The 24588-nt window shown below is 40.5% G+C and overlaps 1 protein-coding gene and 1 pseudogene across 1 annotated transcript in view; both read left to right on the top strand.

Moving 5' to 3' along the window:
- The first annotated feature begins 18492 nt into the window (after window positions 1-18492).
- Window positions 18493-24588, top strand: part of LOC102407618 (schwannomin-interacting protein 1) — a 178243-nt gene continuing 172147 nt past the window's right edge. The window contains exon 1 of the mRNA XM_006072850.3: window positions 18493-18580. The gene's annotated coding sequence lies outside the window, so the exon portion shown is untranslated. The remainder of the gene's footprint in view (window positions 18581-24588) is intronic.
- Window positions 18593-21154, top strand: LOC112585730 (annotated as a pseudogene).

The following is a 24588-nucleotide window of genomic DNA, read 5'->3' as shown; positions in this document are numbered from 1 at the left end:
AATTTAAAAAAAAAAAAAATTTTTTTAAAGGAATGCTTTAAAAAAATAAAAATACAACGGGTTTCTAACAGAATCAGTTCAGTTCAGTCACTCAGTAGTGTCTGACTCTTTGCAACCCCATGAACCACAGCATTCCAGGCCTCCCTGTCCATCACCAACTCCCAGAGTTTACTCAAACTCATGTCCATTGAGTCGGTGATCCCATCCAACCATCTCATCCTCTGTCGTCCCCTTCTTCTCTCACCTTCAATCTTTCCCAGCATCAGGGTCTTTTCAAATGAGTCAGTTCTTCACATCAGCTGGCCAAAGTATTGGAGTTTCAGCTTCAACAGTCAGTCCTTCCAGTGAACACTCAGGACTGATCTCCTTTAGGATGGACTGGTTGGATCTCCTTACAGTTCAAGGGACTCTCAAGAGTCTTCTCCAGCACCACAGTTCAAAAGCATCAATTCTTTGGCACTCAGCTTACTTTATAGTCCAACTCTCACATCCATACATGACCACTGGAAAAACCATAGCCTTGACTAGATGGACCTTTGTTGGTAACGTCTCTGCTTTTTAATTTGCTGTCTAGGTTGGTCATAGCTTTTCTTCCAAGGAGTAAGCTTTTCTTCCAAGTATGCCTTTTAATTTCATGACTGCAGTCACCATCTGCAGTGATTTTGGAGCCCAGAAAAATAAAATCTGCTGCTGTTTCCACTGTTTCCCCATCTATTTGCCAGGAAGTGATGGGACCAGATGCCATGATCTTAATTTTCTGAATGTTGAGCTTGAAGCCAACTTTTTCACTCACCTCTTTCACTTTCATCAAAAGACTCTTTAGTGCTTCACTTTCTGCTGTAAGAGTGATGTCATCTGCATATCTGAGGTTATTAATATTTCTCCCGGCAATCTTGATTCCAGCTTGTGCTTCATCCAGCCCAGCATTTCTCATGATGTACTCTGCATATAAGTTAAATAAGCAGGGTGACAATATACAGCCTTGACGTACTCTTTTCCCTGTTTGGAACCAGTCTGTTGTTACATGTCCAGTTCTAACTATTGTTTCCTAACCTGCATACAGATTTCTCAAGAGGCAGGTCAGGTGATCTGCTATTCCCATCTCTTTCAGAATTTTCCACAGTTTATTGTGATCCACACAGTCAAAGGCTTTGGCATAGTCAATAAAGCAGAAATAGATGTTTTTCTGGAACTCTCTTGCTTTCTGTGATCCAGAGGATGTTGGCAATTTGATCTCTGGTTCCTCTGCCTTTTTTAAATCCAGCTTGAACATCTGGAAGTTCATGGCTCACATACTGCTGAAGCCTGGCTTGGAGAATTTTGAGCATTACTTTACTAGCATGTGAGATGAGTGCAATTGTGTGGTAGTTTGAGCATTCTTTGGCATTGCCTTTCTTTGGGATTGGAATGAAAACGGACCTTTTCTAGTCCTGTGGCTACTGCTGAGTTTTCCAAATTTGCTGGCATATTGAGTGCAGCACTTTCACAGCATTATCTTTCAAAATTTGAAATCGCTCAACTGGAATTCCATCACCTCCACTATCTTTGTTCGTAGTGATGCTTTCTAAGGCCCACTTGACTTTTCTTTCCAGGATGTCTGGCTCTAGGTCAGTGATCACACCATCGTGATTATCTGGGTCGTGAAGATCTTTTTTGTATAGTTCTTCTGTGTATTCTTGCCACCTCTTCTTAATATCTTCTGCTTCTGTTAGGGCCATACCATTTCTGTCCTTTATTGTGCCCATTTTGCATGAAATGTCCCCTTGGTATCTCTAATTTTCTTGAAGAGATCTCTAGCCTTTCCCATTCTGTTGTTTTCCTCTATTTCTTTGCATAGATCGCTGAGGAAGGCTTTCTTCTCTCTCCTTGCTATTCTTTGGAACTCTGCTTTCAAATGGGTATATCTGTCCTTTTCTCCTTTGTTTTTCGCTTCTCTTCTTTTCATGGCTATTTGTAAGGCCGCCTCAGACAGCCATTTTGCTTTTTTGCATTTCTTTTCCTTGGGGATGGTCTTGATTCCTGTCTCCTGTACAATGTCACAAACCTTCGTCCATAGTTCACTAGGCACTCTGTCTATCAAATCTAATCCCTTGAATCTGTTTCTCACTACCACTGTATAATTGTAAGGGATTTGTATTCAAACAGAATACAGTAGGATTTTTCTTAACATGTTAAGAAATCCAGATGACGATAAAACGAGAGTAGTAACAATGAGACTGGATCAGGGCTAGGGTTCCTACACAACATACAAGTGTGATTTCATGTACACTCTGAGAATCCAGCCACTCAGGCGGCCCTTGGTCTTACCTTTCTGACAGCCAGGGCAAAGAGCAAAACCTGATCTCTTACATGCTTGTAAGATAAAATGGACTGGAAGGACACCTCTTCACTGTGTTGTCATAGAGGTGACATTACAATTTACTCAACGTTCTTAGGGTTAACAATACAACCAGTTTCATGGTTCAATAAAAGCAATTCTCTAGGGGACCTAAATGATGCTGTTTAGATGTACAGCATTCTGGTTTTGATTTGGGGGCATTTTGGAGTATATTCAAAATGAAAGAATTATGCTCTTTAAGAAATAAAACATAGTTTTCCAGCAAGCTTTAGGTCAAGATTAGTGAGGTGGCAAACAAAAATCCTGATAGGGTCCAGTAAGGTACAATAACTAAGAAAAACGAGACATCTGTTATACACACACACACTACAAATATAGTAAAAATGGCATTTTCTAAATGGCCTCCCATTGGGAGGTTCACTAAGGCATGGTGGGATCTATGCAACCTACAGGCCACTGCTCCTTGCTAGTCTGTTGTTACTATAACCAGAATCAGGGCCGGATGTGGTCAGAACTCCTCGTATTCCTGTGTATTTGTCAGAGTTCTGTTCCACAAAACAGAAACCACTCCAGCTATTTTAAGCACAAAGGGCAAAGGGCTTCAAACAGGGAATTAGGTGCTTACAGTGTGTTCAAGCTGGGCCTCCAGGGCTGACTGCCAGAAGAACAATGAAGAATCCGCCCCCGAGGAGGCTGCCAACTCTGGCTCAGCTGGGAAGATGGGAATTCTGGATGTTTTCCCTGAACTGTTAGCTCTAGGAACAGCCTAGAGATTAGGTGGCTGTGAATGCTGTCACTGCCAGCTCCAGAGCCATACCTCACCTGTTAGGTCCCCACAAAGCTGCTGACACGGTTGCTGTTACAGAAAAGCCCGAAGCATCCTTGATTGAGCCTGCCACCAGGGGCAACTGGCCTCTGCCTTTTATATCTCCTCTGTGTGCATCTGATTGGTCTAAGCTAAAACTCAGTCCCTTCCAACTTAGAAATGTCATTTTTAGCTGCCCAGCCTCTGGGGTGGGGGGTGAGAGGGTCAGGGAAGAGGGGTGTGTGGAATGCATGCAGAGTAACTATTTTACCCATCACATTTTATTTTGATGCAAAAATCACCTGAGTTTTTCAATGCTGGTAATTAAATCATTTTTAATGAATACCAACAGGCAGGCTGATAATGTGGGAGTTGACAAAATACATCTATGAACAGATTCAGCTTCATGACAAGCAACTGGATGGCAGTTTTTGGTCCACTTCAGAACATGGAAGAAGAGACCATTAAGCCTCCCCTGTCCCCATAGGGGTTTCCCTTGTGGCTCAGACAGTAAAGAATCTCCTTGTAATGCAGGAGACTGGGGTTCGATCCCTGGGTCAGGAAGATCTCCTGGAGAAGGAAATGGCAACCCACTGCAGTATTCTTGCCTGGAGACTTCCATGGACAGAGGAAGTCCTGGCAGGTTACAGTCCATGGGGTGGCAAAGAGTCAGACACAACTGAGTGACTAACACTTCACTTCCTCCCTGTCAGCCCTTATATGAATAACAATTTGTATAGTGCTGTGCTGTATTCAAAGTGGTTAAAATGAGCTTACTGTTACAAATGTAGTAAATGCTTAAACAAACAATATTTCAACACACAGGTTCATACAGTAGAAGTTTGTTTTTCTCCCCTCACTTCCCACTGTCACTCCACAGATGTAATTTCAGATAGCATTGTGAAATAAATCAGACTTCATCGTATTCGAAGTTGACTCTTCCAGAATCACATTTGTTTCAGATGATCTACCAAGAGAAAGCTAGAATCAAGGGTTTGAAGCATTTGGACTCATGTGAGAATCTATCCAACATATATCTAGGGTTTAATTGGGCTGGTAAGTCTGATGACTGAAGAATGAGCTTACTATCCACAGCAAAGAGTTCATATTCAGTTTGGGAACAAATATAATTTCCTATAACATATTTTATAGCCAAGTGAACAAATATAATTTCCTATACCATACATGTTTTACAAGCTTTGTGGTAATCTCTGACTTTGTGGTTAATGGTCATATTTATTGCTAATATTGCTAACATTTGACCACCACAAAGTCTGAGATTGCCACAAAGCTTGTAAAACATGTACGGTATAGGAAATTATATTTATTGCTAATATTTTTCCCTGATTCCTCAGTTGGTAAAGAATACACCTGCGATGCAGGAGACTCCGGTTCGATTCCTGGGCAGGGAGATCCTCTGGAGAAGGGATAGGCTATCCACTCCAGTATTCTTGGGCTTCCCTTGTGACTCAGTTGGTAAAGAATCCACCTGCAATGCTCAAGACATGGGTTCAATCCCTGGGTTGAGAAGATCCCCTGGAGAAGGGAAAGGGTACCCACTCCAATATTCTGGCCTGAAGAATTGCGTGAACTATACAGTCCATGGGGTCACAAAAAGTCGGACGTGACCGAGTGACTTTCCCTTTCACTGCTAATATTTAAAAACTCAGTAAACATGAAAAGAGAGGAACTATCATTTATTATTTTCTGAAACACTGTAGGCAAATACTTAAATTTAAATAAGACCTTTGTTCCCCTAGGTTGACTTTCAACAATAGTCCTTATTTATTGTGCTCTTCTTTTCACCAGAAAGTAAATATTCTCTAACTTTTTCTTTTCTGTCTTATGGAAAAGAGTAATAACCAACATTTCTCAAAATATTTGGATCAACAGAACATTTCCTTCTCAAGGCATCTCATCAAGTCCACAGTAATCTGTCATTTTATTTACACTTAGTCAAGGTCAAGTCAGGGAACTAAGCTTCTGATTATTATATCCACAACTGTGTAATATATACACATAGACATTTGTAATAAACACATTTTGTGTATATATGCATGTGCACATTTGTATCATATCATTTTTTTCAAGCACTTTCACATATTATCTCATTCAATTGTCACAAGAAGTATATAAGGAAAGTGGATTTCCTATTATTGTCTCTGAGGAGGCTCAAGAAGGTTTAGTAGCTTCATTAAGTTAACCCAACTAGTGAACAATCAGACTAGATCTGGGGCTTCTATTTCTGGGTCTAGTTCTCTTTTCCATTTTACATGTCTTCATATGTAAAATCATACAGTACCACTGAAGGGCCTTAGAGTTCACATCCATGCCCCTGGAGGAAAGTGGGGACCAGAAAGAGCAATGGAGGTGGTCCTTTCAGTAGCATCTCTTCCTCTTGCAGTTCCAGCCGTTAGGATCTGCTGTTGCTCATGAACAAAGCCTGTGTATGTACAGTGTACCAGGAATCAGGTAAATGTTTTGCAGCTTCTTGTCTGAATCCTTGACCTTTGCTCATCCAGAATTTAGATTCTAATTCGTTTCTTTTGAATTCTCTTAAGAGATTGGAGAACTACCTCTAAAACTTAATGTCTTTCTATTAAAATACTTTTAAATGTTAACTAATTAATTTAGAAAAACCAGTTTCATAAAGATAAGAAATAATCACTGGGACATCTCTGGCAGTCCAGTGGTTAAGACTCTGTGCTTCCAATGCAGGGGGCACAGGTTCAATCACTGGTCCGGGAACTAAGATCCCACATCCCTCAGGGCATGGCCAAAATTTTTTTTAAATAAAAATAAACTCTCTTTTAGAAAAGGAATAATCAGTAATCCCACCATCCAAATATTTCTACCACTGTAGTTTTGAAACTGCACTGTATTTTCCTTTATCTCTTAGTTATTTCAGGCCACTCTAACAAAACACCATAGACTGACTTAAACAACAAATATTTATTGATATTTCTCACAGTTCTAGAGGCTGGGGAGTCCAAGACCCAGGTTGCATAGTGTCTGGTGAGAGCCCTCTTCCTGGTTTGCAAATACTCCCTTCTTGCTGTATCTTCACGTGGTGGAGGAAGAGAAGACTCTGGTTTCTTCCTCTTCTTCTAAGAGCACTAATTCCATCTGGGAGGCCCCACCCTCTTGACCTCATCTAAACCCAATTACCTGCCAAAAACCCCACTTCCAAATACCATCACATCGGGAGTTAGGGTTTCAATATTAGAATGAGGGGAGGGCAGGGTAGGTGACACAGACATTCAGTCCTCTTAACATGAATTCTGTCCTTTATCGAGCCATCTTTGCATGAAATGTCCCCTTGGTATCTCTAATTTTCTTGAAGAGATCTCTAGTCTTTCCCATTCTGTTGTTTTCCTCTGTTTCTTTGCATTGATCACTGAGGAAGGCTTTCTTATCTCTTCTTGCTATTCTTTGGAACTCTGCATTCAAATGGGTATATCTTTCCTTTTCTCCTTTGTTTTTTGCTTCTCTTCTTTTCACAGCTATTTGTAAGGCCACCTCAGACAGCCATTTTGCTTTTTTGCATTTCTTTTCCATGGGGATGGTCTTGATCCCTGTCTCCTGTACAATGTCATGAACCTCCATCCATAGTTCATCAGGCACAATATCTATCAGATCTAGTCCCTTAAATCTATTTCTCACTTCCACTGTTTAATCATAAGGGATTTGATTTATGTCATACCTGAATGGTCTGGTGGTTTTCCCTACTTTCTTCAATTTAAGTCTGAATTTGGCAATAAGGAGTTCATGATCTGAGCCACAGTCAGCTCCCAGTCTTGTTTTTCTGACTGTATAGAGCTTCTCCATCTTTGGCTGCAAAGAATATAATCAATATGATTTCGGTGTTGACCATCTGGTGATGTCCATGTGTAGAGTCCTCTCTTGTGTTGTTGGAAGAAGGTATTTGCTATGACCAGTGCATTTTCTTGATGAAAGTCTATTAGCCTTTGCCCTGCTTCATTCCGTATTCCAAAGCCAAATTTGCCTGTTACTTCAGGACAGAAATGGTATGGACCTAACAGAAGCAGAAGATATTAAGAAGAGGTGACAAGAATACACAGAAGAACTGTACAAAAAAGATCTTCACGACCCAGATAATCACGATGGTATGATCATTCACCTAGAGCCAGACATCCTGGAAAGAAAAGTCAAGTGGGCCTTAGAAAGCATCACTACGAACAAAGATAGTGGAGGTGATGGAATTCCAGTTGAGCTATTTCAAATCCTGAAAGATGATGCTGTGAAAGTGCTGCACTCAATATGCCAGCAAATTTGGAAAACTCAACAGTGGCCACAGGACTGGAAAAGGTCTGTTTTCATTCCAATCCCAAAGAAAGGCAATGCCAAAGAATGCTCAAACTACCACACAATTGCACTCATCTCACACGCTAGTAAGGTAATGCTCAAAATTCTCCAAGCCAGGCTTCAGCAATATGTGAACTGTGAACTTCCAGATGTTCAAGCTGGATTTAGAAAAGGCAGAGGAACCAGAGATAAAATTGCCAACATCCACTGGATCGTGGAAAAAGCAAGAGAGTTCCAGAAAAACATCTACTTCTGCTTTATTGACTATGCCAAAGCCTTTGACTGTGTGGATCACAATAAACTGTGGAAAATTCTGAAAGAGATGGGAATACTAGACCAACTGACCTGCCTCTTGAGAAACCTATATGCAGGTCAGGAAGCAACAGTTAGAACTGGACATGGAACAACAGACTGGTTCCAAATAGGAAAAGGAGTACATCAAGGCTGTATATTGTCACCCTGCTTATTTAACTTCTATGCAGAGTACATCATGAGAAACACTGGGCTGGAAGAAGCATAATATGGAATCAAGATTGCTGGGAGAAATATCAATAACCTCAGATATGCAGATGACACCACCCTTATGGCAGAAAGTGAAGAGGAACTAAAAAGCCTCTTGATGAAAGTGAAAGAGGAGAGTGAAAAGTTGGCTTCAAGCTCAACATTCAGAAAACTAAGATCATGGCATTTGGTCTCATCACTTCCTGGCAAATAGATGGGGAAACAGTGGAAACAGTGTCAGACTTTATTTTTGGGGGCTCCAAAATCACTGCAGATGGTGACTGCAGCCATGAAAGTAAAAGATGCTTACTCCTTAGAAGGAAAGTTATGACCAACCTAGATAGCATATTCAAAAGCAGGGACATTACTTTGCCAACAAAGGTCTGTCTAATCAAGGCTATGGTTTTTCCTGTGGTCGTATGGATGTGAGAGTTGGACTGTGAAGAAAGCTGAGTGGCGAAGAATTGATGCTTTTGAACTGTGGTGTTGGAGAAGACTCTTGAGAGTCCCTTGGAGTGCAAGGAGATCCAACCAGTCCATTCTGAAGGAGATCAGCCCTGGGATTTCTTTGGAAGGAATGATGCTAAAGCTGAAACTCCAGTACTTTGGCCACCTCATGCGAAGAGTTGACTCATTGGAAAAGACTCTGATGCTGGGAGGGATTGGGGGCAGGAGGAGAAGGGGCCAACAGAGGATGAGATGGCTGGATGGCATCACTGACTCTATGGACGTGAGTCTGAGTGAAGTCCGGGAGTTGGTGATGGACAGGGAGGCCTGGCGTGTTGGGATTCATGGGATCACAGAGTCAGACACGACTGAGTGACTGAACTGAACTGAACATGAATTCAGCCAATGATACTTTCTTTCTTTATAAATGTAAACATTTTTAAAAATAATATGAGCCTGTTTATTCTGTATGCAACAAGTTGTTTCCTCTAGAAATAGAAATATATCAGAAATATATTTCTATGTCTTTTGGAATAGTCTTCTGTAAGAACAGTTTTGATGATCATCTCACTGCATGGTGTCACAGTTCACTTCATATCCTGGGCTGGGCTTTTAAGTGATTCCTCTTCTTCACCATTCTAGATAGGTTATGCTGATTTCATTCCCTGTCTCTTATGGAGCATGGAGCTCCTAGCCCTCACTCCATAAATAGCCCCTGGAAGAAGTAACTCTGTGTATCCTATGACACTTCTCTTCCCAGACAAATGATGGTTGATTGGATGAAGTCAGCCAATCAATCAGCACTCAGCAAGTAATCAGTCTAAATCAATCAAGAATTTTAACTAAGAGAACCAGAAAATAGAGAATAGGCATTTCAAATGAAAGATGCCTCACAACCTAATACTTTTGACTAAAAGAACCTTGGCTAAAAAATCTGTGGTAAAGCTCAAGGCTGAATCTTTTTTCTTTTAACCTATTCATGATTATTTCTTAGAATAATGTTCAGAAGTGGGCTGTTAGCTCAACTTTATATATATTTTTAAAAGTTTTGACATGTATTGCCAAATGGCTCTCTAGAAGTTATTCTCTTCCCAACCATCACTAAAGGTTAGTTTTTCCAATTGTATTTCCAAAATGGTATCTCATTGTTTTACGTTGCATATTTATGAATTCCAAGTGGGCTTTATTGTTTTCTGTGGGTATTAGGATTTTGTATTTCTTCTTTTGTGAATTGACATTTGTGATCATTTGCCCATTTTTTTTCTGAAGTAATCATATTTTTCTTTTTGATTTAAAATAACTCTCTATATGTTACAGACTTTAATCTTCATCAGGATATTTTTCATTGTGAGCTAGTGGGAGTCAGAAGGAAGAGTAGAAAAAGATAGACCAAGGATTTGGGTGAAGGTCAGCAGCCAAAAGAGGATCAGGTCAGGGGACACTCCACCCTTGACTCTTCTTCCTCTTTCCTAGACATGTCTTAAATGCGGAATACAGGTGTCGCTGAACACTCATAGAGACTTTCAAAGGGGTATATAGATATAGAGACTTTTAAAGGAGTTAAGTTCCAGATCTTTACATTTTATATAACTTGTTCCTTAAATTGACTGCCTAAGAAATCCTTTCCTATTTCAACTTTCCTGTAGTGTTTCTCTCATTTTACAAAATCTCATTATGGTGATTTGCACTAAGACATGCATATAATTCAACTGGGAGACATGCTATAACTATCTCTACTTCCATTTACATGAACAAGATGTCTTGGTGTTTTTATTTAGATGCATTTTCAAAAATTAAAAATTATTTTTCTTAATAATGAACTATCAAAAGTTGTAATATATCCATGTTGTTTTGATCAGTTATGGCATATGTTAATCAGGATAGTGTAAGCTACCTTAGTAACCAATATACCTAAAACTTCAATGGCTTAACACACCAAAAGCATATTGCTAATTTTTATATCACAGTCCAGTTCAGACAAGGAGGCTCTTTGAGGATTCTCTTCAAAGGGGGCCCTAGATAATTATGCTTCCATCTCTCATCTTTGCCATCTCAGAGTTTTAGGATTCCAACAGGGAAACTGAAGGAGACACAGAAAGGGAAAGAGAGAGAAAGAAACAGAGCTCAACTCACTGTTAACTAGAATAGGAAACAATACATCATTTCTGTTCACACTTCCAATGGGAAACTAAGAAATATAAACTTCCTATACCTCCAAAAAGAGAAAAGGATGTGGTGAACACACATTGTCTCTGCTACAGGTATTTCCAGTAATGATTGTCATGACAACTTAATCCAGATGATTTAACAGATCTTGTGACTACAGATTATTAAAAAAGCTTTAATTTTACTTTATTTTTATACAGAAGTATGGTGATACAGTTGATAAAGAATACACCTGCCAATGCAGAAGACACAAGAGACGTGGGTTCAATCCCTGGCTCAGGAAGATCCCCTAGAGTAGGAAACGGCAACCCATTCCAGTATTCTTGCCTGAAAAATCCCATGGAGAGAGAAGCCTGGCAGGCTAGAGTCCATGGGCTCACAAGGAGTCGGACAAGACTGAGCACAGATGCACTGTTATGTGCATGAAATAGATAAATATTCTTAATCACAAAAATACAATTTATTGGGATACAATTATGGAAATGAATAGAAATAAAAATAAAAGGAGAAAACAAAAAGATGTAAAATTGCAACTATTACTCAGTGGATGATAGTGGATATCAATTTGCTATAGTATTTACATTCTCTTGGAGTTATTATAACAAGTTAAGTAAATATCACTTTAAAGGGCTTCCTGGACAGCTCAGCAGTAAAGAATCTGCCCGCCGTGCAGGAGACACAGAAGATGTGGGTTCGATCCCTTGGTTGGAAAGATGCCCTGGAGGAGAAAATGGCAATCTACTCCAGTATTCTTGTCTGGAGAATCCCGTGGACAGAGGAGCCTGGCAGGCTAGAGTCCATGGAATAGCAAAAAGTCAAACAGGACTGAGTGCACATGCACACACACCACACACACACACACACACACACATCACTCTGAAAAAGCCAGTATGGACAACAGACCATAAATTATACCCTTTGCTACTATTCAAGGTTTTGATAAAATGTTTTATATTACAACATAAAACTGAAGGAGGGTGCAGTTTTTCAAAATATCTTTAGGAGATAGTGAACAAAAGCATAGCAGCCCAGTATCCTATCCTATATTTAAAGAAACATTATTATATTAAACATTAAACATTATTATATTAAAGAAACATTATTTTTTTCTTTAAAACTATCAAGAAAGAAAGAAAAATACACTGTTAATGGAACTGCTTCTGCCAGACTGGACTTGAAGATGCCAAGGGTTGCAAACCATGGTAATTTATGACATAAGCTTCCCAGAAAGTCCAAGGATAGAGAGTGCCAAGTAAGAAATGTATTTCTTGGCAGAGTTCATGTGTCAAGGTAGCAACAGACCCACAGTGAGCCACGCCCTGCTTAGCTTTGCGGTCAAGCTACCTTAGAATTTAAATCTTCCCCCCTGAAGTCGGTGAATTCTTATTGCCTTGCTCATCAGCTGATCATATTGAACCACTCTCCCAGCTAAATAAACATCCTGCCACTTTCCAGAAGAATCTAAAGCAGCCTTTTTGACTGTCGAAGAAGATGGCCGTTTTAGACAGGGGCCTAGCTCTCCTTCCTAAAAAGGCCCATTGACCTTTATTGCAAGTGAAATAGCTTATGGGAACAGTAAATGGCTAACCTCACTGTACCATAAAATAGAGCTTGCTACAGCCTCTCTTCTCTCAGCCCTGGCGAGAAGCCTGTAATAGCGCTCCTCATAAAAGCCTCTGTGCCATTCCCCAGGTGCAACCCTTTACAGAAGCACAACTAGGGAGTTTCCAAAATGGCTTGAAGAGAAGGCCATTTAAGAATAATGCCAACTATTTAGCAGATGTTTCTTGGCCAGAATTTGACTTTTTTTTTTTTTTTTTGCATTTGCTCTTTTGTAACTAGTATAAATGACAGCTGAATATACCAGAAACATAGAAGAGAAAGCTTACATTAAAAGGCCATTGAGATCTTAACTCCCCGACCAGGGACTGAACCTGTACCTTCTGCATTGGAAGGTGAAGTCTTAACCACTGGGGGAACAGCCAGGCAAGTCCCACAATATCTTTGGTAGGCTGAGGTCAGACCCAAGAATTTGCATTTCAAAGGCTTTTCCAAGAGATGCGGCTCTTGTTGACCCCGGCTGCACTTTGAGAATGATTGCTTTAAATTGTAGCATGACTAGAAGAAGCTGATGGAATTCCTTTAAAACAATCTGCTGGGAGTTGCCAATGCCTTCTTTTTAAAATTAAATGTTACATTAAAAAAAAAAAAGAAACAATACTGTATAGCAAGTTTAATAAAGACTTTAAAAATGGTCCACATAAAAAAAATCTTAAAAAAAAAAGCCATTGAGAATGCCATCTGATTTGGAGATTAAAAAATAAATTCTACTCTCTGAACCAATGAAGTTATAAAATAGAAATTTTTGTCACGTTTTAAAAATAAATACATGATTCTATAATACTGATTGAGTACCAACCATTTGCAAGGTAGAGTGCTACAGGAACTAAGAAGAAAGATATCAGCTTCAAAGTCAAGAATTCAGAAAATCTTTTTCTAAGCAACACAGTTATCTCCTTCACATATTGTATTTTCATCAACGAGTTAATCATTGCCTGACATTTTCTCCTTTATTGGTCTCTCTCACCCTGAGACTGTAAGCTTCATGATTGTTGAGACTTTGCCCATTCTGTCACAGCTGCATCCCCAGGGTTCAGCATTAAGCCCAGGATACTGTAGACTTTCATCAAATTTTGTCAAAGAATGAGTAAATTCCCACCTTCAGAAGGAGCATGGTAACTCACAAGGGGCTGGAATGTACACCCCAAATATCAATAATATTCATTTATATATTCAGAAAAAAAAAAGCTCAAACAAACCATAAGGGACTCAGCAGGAATGTTCCCTTTTCACTTTTACTATCAGCATCTACATATATTTTTAGAAAAACAAATATAAAACTGTAAAATAAATGTAAATTTAAAAAAAAAACACATAACTTTGATATTCCTAAGAATAAGCTTCACCTTAAGCTTGAACATAAAGATAATGCATGAAAAATTATATTCTTGACTGATGCTTCTAACCATCATGTGCAAAGCATCTGTGACCACAGATGGATTAATACCTACTACTCAACCTGTTGTTTAGTTTATTTTGTTTGTTTGGGTTTTGTTATACTTGCTTTTTCTTTTCCAAAAGGGGTAACATACTATTAATATTATGTGATATGTATTTAGCTGAAAAGAATATTAAATAAATTTGCTCAATCTACAGCTTTATGAAATTCTAGTTTATATTATTAACATTTTATTAGAAAAAAAACTTTTACTTTCCTTTAGGCATGTTATTAAGTTTATTAAATCTTTATTTACACATTCATTTGGAATTTTGGAATCACATGGTCTCTTGTCCCTTTCCTTTTTTAAAAAAAAATATTTATTTATTTACCTGCTTTGGGTCTTAGTTGTGGCCTGTGTGATCTAGTACCCTAACCAGGGATCAAATCCGGGCCACCTGCTTTGGGAGCTCGGAGTCTTAGCCACTAGACCACCAGAGAAGTCCCTCCTCCCCCTTTCTTTTCCCTTCTCCCATGAGAGAATATCTCTGACCTAATTTCAGAAAGGGCTTCCCTGATAGCTCAGTTGGTAAAGAATGTGCCTGCAGTACAGGAGACCCTTGGTTCGATTCCTGGGTTGGGAAGATCCCTGGAGAAGGGATAGGCTACCCACTCCAGTATTCTTGGGCTTCCCTTGTGACTCAGCTGGTAAAGAATCCATCTGCAATGCAGGAGAGCTGGGTTCGATCCCTAGGATCTTCTAGGGAAGATCCCTTGAAGAAGAGAAAGGTTACCCACTCCAGTACTCTGTCCTGAAGAATTCCATGGACTGTTTCCATGGATCCATTGGGTCCAAAAAGTCAGACACAAATGAGAGTTTCACTTTCAATTTTAGAAAAGAAAGTATGATTACGGGGTCAAAACTATAAAAATATTAATGCCTCCGGAAGCAAGTTTTCAGTTTGTTTTTTAGAGCTTAACTTGTTTGATTTTGCAGCACCTTATAAGGTATAAATATATTCATTTCATACAACCCTCAACGGCTTCAAGCAATACATATAATGTCTTAATTTTTGGTTAATTTACACCAAGTTGCCCTCTTTAATCCTAAAATAAACCCATCTTCTAAGACATATCTGTTTGTTTACTGATAAATATTATCAGATTTAGAATCCCTCACTGGAAGCCTTCCTACATAAGGAAAAATGTAGGTTATACTTCTTTCCTGAACAACACTATCACATAAAGCTTTATCCTTGTTGTTGTTTAGTTGCTAGGTCGTTTCGACTCTTTTGAGATCCCATGAACTGTAGCCTGCCAGGTTCCTCCATCCATGGGATTCTCCAGGCAAGAATACTGGAGTGGGTTGCCATTTCCTTCTCCAGAGGATCTCCTCAACCAAGGATCAAACCCACGTCTCCTGCATTGGCAGGAAGATTCTTTACCACTGAGCCACCAGGGCAGGTCCACAAATCATAAGACACTAGGTGAAAATGGACATTGAAAAATATTTTGATGTACAGTCAATTCAAGGGTGACTGAACAGTAGTGTGGGGATGCGACATACAGGTCTCTTCCCCAAGTGTGGTGAATCACTTGGCTGGCAGAGAGCTCCCCTGGGATAATAGCACCACCAAAAGAACCTCTTGACACTCACTAATCTAGGCTGATAGCATCATTTAGATGGGCTTAGAGACAAAAGAATGCCAAGGTCAATGTATTTGTAGCAAGTATTAATTCTTATCAATTTAAAAATGAAAACCATAAATAACATTTAAGACCATTTTAGAGAAATCATATCATAGTCCAAAACTATTATATAACTGTTTTCTCTTTTGCATAAGGCCTTCCATTTCTTATAGACAGTTAACACTAGTTATAATCATAGGTATTTTATCTTCTGCTTCAGTTAACTTTATATCATAAGCATGTTTCCAAGTTTGTATAGAGCTTTCATAATTATTATTTTTAATGACTATGTGAAGGCCATTTGATTAATTTTATTACTCTGTCTATGCTCGATGCCTATTATGCTCAACGAATCCTGATGAGACATAGGATGAGTGCATGTGTTCTCAGTCACTTCAGTCGTGTCTGACTCTTTGTGATACCATGGACCGTAGCCTGCCAGGTTCCTCTGTCCATGGGATTCTCCAGGCAAGAACACTGGATTGGATTACCGTGCCCTCCTTGAGTTTAGGATGATGCTAGTCTAAATGCTAGTGCCAAAGCACCTCGATTCAAATGTAAGTTTATTAACATCTATGCCTTAGTTTTCTGGTCTGTAAAATGGGGTTGATGACAACGCCAACGGCATGGGTTTGTCATGATTAAACGAATTAATTTTCTTAAAGTGCTTAGAACAGTGCCTGGTACATGGTAAGCAATCATTAAATGTGAACTATTGTTATTGATGTATCAAGGTAAATGACTTTGGAGCCTTCAGGTCATCTCTTGCTTTTGCTATTGCAGACAGCAATGTAATGAACATCTCTACTTATCAGATGTTTTGCTTCTGTTTAATTATTTCCTTAGATTAATTTTCTAAGAATAGATTGCTAGGTCAAAGAGTTTATCACAATGATTACTTTCAAAGAAATTCCTTTAACCTTTCCCCTTGAAGAAAATGTGACGGCATGGAAAATAAATACTAGTTGATATAAAAGCCAAGAAAAGAAATCATGGCTTTATTTAACAACAATAATCTTATAAAAACACATTTTATTCATAAACCTAGGTAGACATTATATAAAACCCTGAGTCCTATTCAACTGATTTAATCCAACAAGTATTTCCCCGCCTGCTCTATGCTTGTTCCATGCTAGGTATTAAGCAGAGTATGGAAGAATATGAAGTGACCTTTGTCCTTAAAGACTCAAAATCTATGGAAGAAAGTGAAATATGAAGGTAGTACAAGAAGGCAATGGCACCCCACTCCAGTACTCTTGCCTGGAAAATCCCGTGGCCGGAGGAGCCTGGTAGGCTGTAGTCCATGGGGTCTTGAAGACTCAGACAGGACTGAGTGACTTAACTTTCACTTTTCACTTTCATGCATTGGAGAAGGATATGGCAAACCACTCCAGTGTTCTTGCCTGGAGAATCCCAGGGACGGCGGAGCCTGGTGGGCTGCCGTCTCTGGGGTTGCACAGAGTCGGACACGACTGAAGCAACTTAGCATCAGCAGCAGCATGAGACTATAGAATCAAGGGCCAAATTATATATATATATTTTAATCCAAAATCTATGATACAGATACCAAGTATTAGGCATAGTCAGCTGGCAATAAAGAAACAATATTTAGTTTCAGTGAAGAAAAAGCGTGTGTGTTGGGGAAGTGGGGGTATGTGATGATACAAGTGCACTTATATACAAAACAGAAGCAGACTCACAGACATAGACAACAAACTTATGGTTACCAAAGGGGAACAGGGAAGATAAATTAGGAGGATGAGATTAACATATACTCACTAATATATATATAAAACCAACAAAGACCTACTGTATAGCACAGGGAACTAAAGTCAGTATTTTGTAAAAACCTATAAGGAAAAAGAATATATATATATATATATATACACACACACATATATGAGCTTCCCTGGTGACTCAGACAGTAAAGAATCTGCTGCTTGCAATGTGGGAGACCCAGGTTCAATCCCTGGAAAAGGGCATGGCAACCCACTCCAGTATTCTTGCTGGGAGAACTCCACGAACAGAGAGGAGCCTGGTGGGCTACAGTCCATGGGGTCACAAAGAGTCAGACATGACTGAGCACCTAACACATACACACACACATATATACATATATGTATATATGTGTGTGTGTACAGATATATATATATTGTGGTTTAGTCGCTAAATTGTGTCCAACTCTTGTGACCCCATGGAGCCTGCCAAGCTCCTTTGTCCATGGGATTTCCCAGGCAAGAATATTGGAATGGGTTGCCATTTCCCTCTCCACATAAACACACACACACACACACACATACATATACATATATCTTATATGTTTTATACCTCAAACCAACATAATACTGTAAATCAACTATATTTCAATTAAAAATTAATAATTAATTAAATATATTAAGCAAAAAGGAAGGAAAAAAGAGAAAAATGTGTGACCATCCAAGTGATAACTAAATTAAGCTCCACTTTTTTCCTCAGAATCTAAAATTTTACAATTTCTTTTAATACACCTCAAACATTTTCTGTACCAAACAGAAAATGTTTGCTCTTGCTAAAACACACTCTTATCCCTTCTGGTTAAGATAAAAGCGCTCTTCAGACTTCAACTGTGGGCTTCAGCCAAGGGGGCCTGAAAGGGGTGCTCATGAGTGGAGGTGTCCTTGGTCAAGGTCTGTATATGTGTGTCTGTTTAGGAAGGGCCTCTGCCAGCTGAGCTGAAATAACAAAATCATCTCCATTTCCCTCGTTTTGAGGGAAGCACTGCTAAAGTATCTTAAACAACCAAAATCTCCAACCACAAGCCCCGCTACTTTGCTGTCCTCTTCTGAGTGTTGAAGGAAGCGAGGAGCAATTGCCTCTTCTTTTTGAGATGAGCAAGATCATTGGTTTGTTTCCAGGAAGCCAAATCTGAAACAGGAGCAGAGCCCTTTCCTGTCACTGAGGCAGACTTCCCAGTCACTGTAAACCCTTTCTGTAGGGCGCAAGCCCCAGATAAAGGGTTTTCCAGTCTTCAAAATGGCCTGCCAAATACCATTCGTGTACCTTATCCAGCAGTTTTCAAGCTGCCTACTATGTACAGATCCTCTTGAACTGACAGGCTCCAGATTTTCCCAGTTGGTTTAAGCCTCCGCAATGTCCAGAGAAGGAGCTGCTTTGCCCAAACAGGTCCCAAAGCAGACAAGTGAAACTGTTTTCCTTATATGGTGAAAAGCGCCCTGTCGCTTTAAGGCCAAGAGATTTGGCTGCAGATGGTCCCTGGGAAGTTTGCAGGCAGCCCCATCCTGTGTCTGCTCCTCTCCTCGCAGCTGTGCAGGTGAGTTTCCAAACCTTCTTTCCCCAATTTGCCCTCTACAGTCTCTCTTCTGGCCATGCCAGTTGGAAATGCCCTTACAGAGGGCTAGAGAAATTCAGGGTCAATAGAGATGGTGTTGTTTGAAGAAGTTTGAGCTGAAGGAAAAAAAAAGCTTACTAGGAAAATGTGCAGTAATGCAGCCAAGGAGGATGCTTTCAACTTCCAGTGGGGAGGCGGCATCAAGGTTACAGGAGGCCCTGAGGCTTTCCAGGACCAAGCAGGGGAGGAGGGACAGACTCTAGGTAAGACCCTGCAGGGGTGAGTTTGGACTTCTAAGCTATAGAACCTGGTCAGCTGCAAGTCTAAGCCAGACAGAGGTGAGAGGAAATAATACTTCTGCAAATGCTGAAGGCTTTACAGGAGATGGAGCTACAGGGTTGACTGTAGAAAGTGAATGTGAAATGTTTGCAGCGTCTGCTGGCATCGAAGGCTGCAGCCTTAACCCTTCATTCAGCCTGGCTGATTAGCAAGTAGGATTTGACTGCACAGAGCACGGGCGGGGGTGGGGATGCCTGTGTGGAGTATTGCAGTAGAGACTAAAACAAATGGATAAGACTGTGATCTATGATCGTGGAACCGCATCTCCGGTATCCCCACAGTACCACCTGCAGAGAAAAGAGCTTTTCTAAGCTCAGAAATTCTGTGTCATCCACAGGCAAAGAGCTGCAAGAAGTCTCATTTAAGCTGCTTACTGCTCTGTCATTTACTAATTCAGTTTCCTGATTTCTTTTCTCCCATGGCCTGGAGCCCCCTAAGATATTAATTTGAAATTAATGAATAGAACTTTTTAACAGCTAGAGATGTGTTAGCAGAAGTGTGTCTGTGAGAGGCTGAGAAGTATTTGGGGATTGGGGTTGGGATTTTGTGGATAGGGTGAAAAGAGACAGGATGGCATAAGAGGAGAAACACTTGATGGTCATTTTACAATGTATGCAAAGCTCTTTAACTGAGCCCATTCGTCAGCTACAGCCAAAATAGAAGTCCACCCAGGAATTTTTAAAAAGAGTGATGCCAAATGATAGGATTGGGCTTGTCTTCCCTCCTGGTTGAGTCTGGGACCATTCATCATTCAGAGGCCAGTGGTTTCTCTACAGTTGTTGTGTGGGGGAGTGAACCCGGAGGCTGGATTAAAATTCCTTACATACCCCATGCCTCTAAAAAATATTCATTCATCTGAGTAGTCACTGAAGAATTTGTTTTATTATTAACTAACAAGTGCTCTATCTACTTGTTTTCTAAAGACAGAACATCCATGAAAAAAAGGTTTGTTTTATCAACAGGGATTTGTTGGTGCAAGAGTTCCTCTTTTCTCACTTGTGATGGCTGGGCAAAGTGAGAATTATAGCTTGCCGAAAAGCTGATGTCCTGAGCATAAAGTTAAATTTTGAGTTCATAATTTGGAAGAGAGCAGGGAGTGTGAGTATAATTTCACTTCATTTGTTTCAAGTTAAAATCCAGAAAGCAGTGTCGAATATACTGCTTTCAAATATGAACACTGCCAAGAAAAACAAAGTCTAATCCCCAAAGCTGGAAAATCTCTAAAAGTAACATACTGTGATCTTTTATAAGCTAAATCAAAGTGTTAAAGGGAAAAAAGATGTGGCTTCCTGAACATTTCACATATTGACCCTCAATCACATCAACTAGAGGACATCTCTTAAGCGATTTATTTTACCTGTGCCTCGGTTTCCTCACCATTAAACGGGGCATTTCTGTGAGGGACTTTCCAGTGTAAAATGGAAAGATCCATTGGAGCTGGAACTGAGCAGATCTGGGTTAAATTTTCCAATCCCTTCATTTATTCCATAACCTTAAGCGAGTTACACAGCCAGTCTGAACCTTGGTTTCCTTATTTCTAAAGAGAGTAAATAATTAACAACGTCATCAGAATGAGAGGAACCTACCAGGACATAGGCTCAGACCTGCATGTCCTTGGACTTGGAGAGCAGGACATTGTGAAAAGAGAACGATCTAAACATGGGTAACGTTGAAAAGGACAAGAAGATTTTTATTCAGAAGTGCATCCAGTGCCATACCATGGATAAGGGAGGCAGGCACAAGATTGAGCCAAAGACAGGTCAGGCCCCTGGATTTTCTTACACAGATTCCAACAGGAACAAAGGCATCTCTTGGGGATAGGAGACACTGATGGGGTATATGGAGAATCCCAAGAAGTACATTCGTGGAACAAAAATGATCTTCACAGGCATTAAAAAATGGCAGAAAGGGCAGACTTAATAGTTTATCCCAGAAAAGCTACTAATGAGTAATAGTTGTGCATTGCCTTGTTTATTACAAAACAGAAATGTCTCATGAGCTTTTTTATATGTACCACATTTAAATAGACCTCATATAGCAGTGTTCCAATCATGAATACCTGGTAGGATATTTATTTTGGATAGTCCTGATTTATATAGACTGACTCATGGTTAAATTAATATGATCAGCTTTTTGAATTTTGATACTAATGCTAGTCCAGCAAGTACTATCTCTGTTGTCCCCTTCTAAAGACATGACTGGACCTGATGAGTAGTTTTCAGCTCTTCAAAGAGATGGTGAATGCCATCTCAAAACCTATAGGAAATTGGTTTTGCATTTAAGTTTATATAACTGATTACATTAATATATTTAAATATGGAGGATATCCCTTCACTGTGTCATAGAACAGCAAGACTCACCTGTGTTTCACGTTGTATTCATTAGCCTGCTAAAGGCAAGGGCTGAAGATAAGCTGGTAATGTCCACTCTATCTTTTTGGTCTTAACTATTACCAGTTTAATCAAAATCCCCTGTATCTAAAATGTTGCCTTTTATTCAATGAAAGACATTTTAGTGCAGTTCATGTATAAAGCATATAAAGAATATTTAATTCTTTTCATATTTCATAGGCGATCTGTAAGGTCACATGCGGAGAAGGCAATGGCACCCCACTGCAGTACTCGTGCCTGGAAAATCCCATGGACGGAGGAGCCTGGAGGGCTGCAGTCCATGGGGTCGCTGAGGGTCGAACACGACTGAGCGACTTTACTTTCATTTTTCACTTTCATGCATTGGAGAAGGAAATGGCAACCCACTCCAGTGTTCTTGCCTGGAGAATCCCAGGGACGGGGGAGCCTGGTGGGCTGCGGTCTCTGGGGTCGCACAGAGTCGGACACGACTGAAGCGACTTAGCAAGGAAGCAAGCAAGCAAGGTCACATGGGCTTCCCAGGTGGTAGGTAAAGAACCCACCTGCCAATGCAGGGGGCATAAGAGATGTGGGTTCAATCTCTTAGTTGGGAAGTTCCCCTGGAGGAGGGCATGGAAAGCTACTCCAGTAATCTTTCTTGGAGAATCTCATGGATAGAGGAGCCTGGCAGGCTACAGTCCATAGGGTCACAAAGAGTCAGACATGACTGAATCGACTTAGTACACACACAAGGTCACATGCTTTTAAAATTTAGTTTCATGAGCTATAGTGGCAAACTTTGCTTTTGAATTCTTTACTAAGTCAAACTAAAGTTATAATTCAGGACGGTCTTTTAAATTACTATTCCAAAACACATATAACTGTAGAATCATCATATGTGATTGGCAATGGTGCTTTGGCCAACTTGTTAGAAACATTAGAGGAGATAATACAATCAACAAAAATGTATAAATTATGTGATCCTAAGACTTCAGATAATTAAAAACAAAATCACAGATCATAAATAAATTAGAGGAATCTTGGAATCCAGTAGAGACTCCATAAATATTATTTTTCATTATTTTCTCTATGACTTAGGAAACTATTTTGTTCCTTGCAGAGGAGGAAATGAGTTTTGAGAGCAGAAACCAGCTCTTTAGCACAACTTTAGAATCCCTGTTACTTCACCCCCTTCTCCCCACCCTCCTTCAAGAAAGAATGCCCAAGTCCCTAGAAAATCCATTCCTAATTATTAACCAGGCTCATTGCTCAGAAGTTTTTCTTAAATCAAACTCACTTCCACCTATTTTGTGTTCAGAGATATGAATATTTGGTTGTTTCCCTATGGTGTAAGGATAATCCACGGGCTTCCCAAGTGGTGCTAGTGGTAAAGAACCTGCCTGCCAATGCAGGAGACATAAGAGACGTGGGTTTGATCCCTGGGTCGGGAAGATCCCCTAGAGGAGGTCATGGCAGTGCGCTTCAGTATCCTTGCCTGGAGAATCCCATGGACAGAGGAGCCTGCCGGGCTACAGTCTGTAGGGTGTCAAACAGTTGGACACGACTGAAACAACTTAACCATGCATGCACACAAAGATAGTCCATATGCGTGAAGAACAATGGTAACCACCTTCAGTTCAGTTCAGTTCAGTCACTCAGTCGTGTCCGACTCTGCGACCCCGTGAATCGCAGCACACCAGTCTCCCTGTCCATCACCAACTCCCGGAGTTCACTCAAACTCACGTCCATCGAGTCAGTGATGCCATCCAGCCATCTTATCCTCTGTCATCCCCTTCTCCTCCTGCCCCCAATCCCTCCCAGCATCAGAGTCTTTTCCAATGAGTCAACTCTTCGAATGAAGTGGCCAAAGTCCTGGAGTTTCAGCTTTAGCATCATTCCTTCCAAAGAAAATCCAGGGCTGATCTCCTTCAGAATGGACTGGTTGGATCTTCTTGCAGTCCAAGGGTAACCACCTTAGAATCTCAATAAAGGTGGTCTATCCAAAAGCAAGTTTAAATGGCATTTTTAATGGATTTTTTTTGTTGTAGTTATTAGAAGCCACATATTATAAGTGGTTCAGTAATAACCAATTACTAACTTTCAGTAAAATCTCCTAACACATTCCCACTGCTGTCTTTAAGAACATGGTTAGTGCCACTCTCAGAGTTTTAATCATTCACTGCTGTCCATTTAAGATCAGGGTTGCCACACCTGCAATGGGGCTGTGTGTAGGACACAATGTTAAATTGAAAACATTCCTTCCACCAGCTTAGAAAGGTGATGATAAATAGCAGCAGCAGCAGAAACATTCCACTGGAAACACAAATCACAGCACATGCATTGGCTGGGAATTGAGAGCTGTCATTTTTAACCCAAATAAGGGTAGGTCACCCCTGTAGCCAATCTTCTAGCAGTGGATTAACACCACCTCTGTCAGGACACTGGTATTTAGGATCTACCCTCGGCCACTTAAAGTAGCTGTGAGACTCTGGGCTAGGTCCTTTATGTATCTGAGCCTCAGGTCCATGGTCTGCCTCCTGGGAATGACAGTAATACTCATACACGTGGTTGTGGGAAGAACAGGAAAGTTGGAAGTGCAGAGTCAGACATGACTGAGCGACTTCACTTTCACTTTTCACTTTCATGCATTGGAGAAGGAAATGGCAACCCACTCCAGTGTTCTTGCCTGGAGAATCCCAGAGACGGGGGAGCCTGGTAGGCTTCCGTCTATGGGGTCACACAGAGTCAGACATGACTGAAGCAACTTAGCAGCAGACGTACTTCTGTGTCTGTATACTGGCAGAAAGAGTTGGAATGGGGGAATGCAATGGTCCAGGTTGAGCAGGTGGAGCAGAGAGATCCCCATGGAGTTGGATCTCTTGACACATCTTTGATGCCCCCTCCTTCCCACTGCCCCCAGGCACCTTGAGCTTGTCAGATGCAATTCTTTCATGAAATTACCAAGCTGGGGGAGCCTGAGGAAGTGTCTAGATCAGCTGTTTGCCTTCAGTCAAAGCTGCACTTGAAACCACCAAGAACAAGGGCCACCTTCCTGTGCTCAGAGAAGGAGCCTTTCAGTTTCCAGTCTGTGGTCTCCCTACATCTGGGCCGCATTTGGGAAGCTATTCCTTTGCTTTGTACTACAAACCCATTCTCTTTTGGTGAGCTCCGAGTCTGTCCTTAGTTATAGCAAACTGCTATCCTGCCTGTGGAAGCGGCTGCTAGGGTGGAGCATATTCATGGCCACATCTTCTTTTAGGGGAGGCACTTCCTGTTTCCTCTCTGATTAATCACCAGGTGAGC

This window comes from Bubalus bubalis, chromosome 1 (genome assembly GCF_019923935.1).
Source record: "Bubalus bubalis isolate 160015118507 breed Murrah chromosome 1, NDDB_SH_1, whole genome shotgun sequence".
Lineage (NCBI taxonomy): Eukaryota > Metazoa > Chordata > Mammalia > Artiodactyla > Bovidae > Bubalus > Bubalus bubalis.
The sequence above is the reverse complement of the archived record's forward strand: the minus strand, read 5'-3'. Positions and strand labels throughout refer to the sequence as shown.